Source organism: Salvelinus alpinus, chromosome 26, assembly GCF_045679555.1.
Source record: "Salvelinus alpinus chromosome 26, SLU_Salpinus.1, whole genome shotgun sequence".
Taxonomy (NCBI): domain Eukaryota; kingdom Metazoa; phylum Chordata; class Actinopteri; order Salmoniformes; family Salmonidae; genus Salvelinus; species Salvelinus alpinus.
The window spans coordinates 5,905,526-5,907,645 of NC_092111.1; positions in this window are offsets into that span (position 1 = coordinate 5,905,526).

Below are 2,120 nucleotides of genomic sequence, written 5' to 3' on the forward strand. Positions count from 1 at the left end.
AATGACTGACCAATCAACAGACTCTTGCTAAACCAATGAACAAATATGTGCAAAAGCAACACGTATCTTGGTCCATCTTAGTATGAAAAACAGTATAAATTCAGTATATCTTCCACTATGTCAATATAGTGCATGGTATGTACGTTTAATATCACGTTTCAACCAACCAGTACATTTGTTGAAAATGGAAAAAGTTGAAATCAACAATATGTCAAAGGATTCAACTACTGAAACAAACAATTGGATCAGACAGATCAATCCCACTGGACATTGGGTTTGATTCAGACCCTGCCAGCATGGCCAGAGATGTAACTTATAACCACAGAACCAACACAGACCTTTCATGCCTGACTAAAAACACCTAAGTATTAGATTTACTGCCATGGTCTAGTATGTCACTGCCTCAGACACCATTCACAATGCTGGCTGAGGTACGAGTAAAACATGACATTATTTCCTAACCATTCACAATGCTGGCTGAGGTACGAGTAAAACATGACATTATTTCCTAACCATTCACAATGCTGGCTGAGGTACGAGTAAAACATGACATTATTTCCTAACCATTCACAATGCTGGCTGAGGTACGAGTAAAACATGACATTATTTCCTAGCCATTCACAATGCTGGCTGAGGTACGAGTAAAACATGACATTATTTCCTAACCATTCACAATGCTGGCTGAGGTACGAGTAAAACATGACATTTGATTTCCTAACCATTCACAATGCTGGCTGAGGTACGAGTAAATCATGACATATTATTTCCTAATTGTAAAAAAATCCCCACTCCTTTATCAACTAGTCTCCCACTGTTTAACCAGAATAACACGAGTTGTGTCCTTGTTAGACTGTTAGTCCATAATCATATTCAGCTACTTAGATGTCATGTATTGTCATGTCATGTTCTCTATAATGAAACATCACCAAGTGAAATAAAGTTGATAAGATACTCTTAATAGACATTAAATAAAAAATGGTTGCTCAGAAATCATTAATTATCATGTTGCTCTCATGAAATGAACAACATATGAGTAATTGCAAGGAACATAGAATAATTGCAAGGATCATATTTGCATATTGCACATGGACCGTAACAAATCCTGAATGTATTGAAATGCCTGGGCTCGCAGGGAATGTGTTAATTCATTACCCATAATTTATACCTCTTGCTCGAAAGGGGCGTTTCAGGCAGGCTGGCACACTCCCTGACCTTACTTCTTACTTGGCAGGAACTAATGGGGATCCATAATAAACCCCAGGAAGAGTAGCTGCTGCCTTGGCAGGAACTAATGGGGATCCATAATAAACCCCAGGAAGAGTAGCTGCTGCTTTGGCAGGAACACAGTCATGTGATATGTGGTATAGAAAAGTCCAATCTTAGAAATGGGAGGCACTATACTGTGTATCTGCAGGTGTCTATCTGGTCAAAACCACTGATACAGTTGCCCCTCCACGCTCTGGTGGGATGGATCATGTCTACAGAGAAACCTAGATTCAAATCATTCGTTTTGTGTGTATTGGGTATATGTTGTGAAATTGTTAGATATTACTTGTTAGCCATTACTGCACCGTCGGAGCTAGAAACAAGCTCTTCACTACACCTGCAATAACATCTGCTATGTGACCAATAAAATGTGATTTGATTTTGATTTGAAATAAATGTCCTATTTATCAAAGGTGCTTTTGGCTGGGGTCAAAATTACTCCAAAGGATTTTAATTTGTTAAAAGCCCATTTTGATACAGAAACCTTAAACCACGATTTAGATTTATTAAGAACAAGTTGATTGACAAAGTCATGAAAAATGGAATAAACCACATTTAGGGTATGATTAAAGATATGCCTCTGGGGTCAAAATGATCCATGTTAGAAGTATGGTTCAATGCAAATATGTAGTGGGTGTAAAGTTTGTTTTAAATTCTCACTCATTAAACACAAATCAATCAACACATGCTTCTCTTTGAACGACTTAATATAATATAAAACTTTTATGAAATAAATGAAAAATAAACTTCAGGTTCCTCAACTGCGTTGCCCACTCCAGTCAGCAGACGGCGATGTGCGTTTTTTAGGTTCAGGCGATGCTGCCAGTGTGACGTATAATCTAGTGGACGGGACG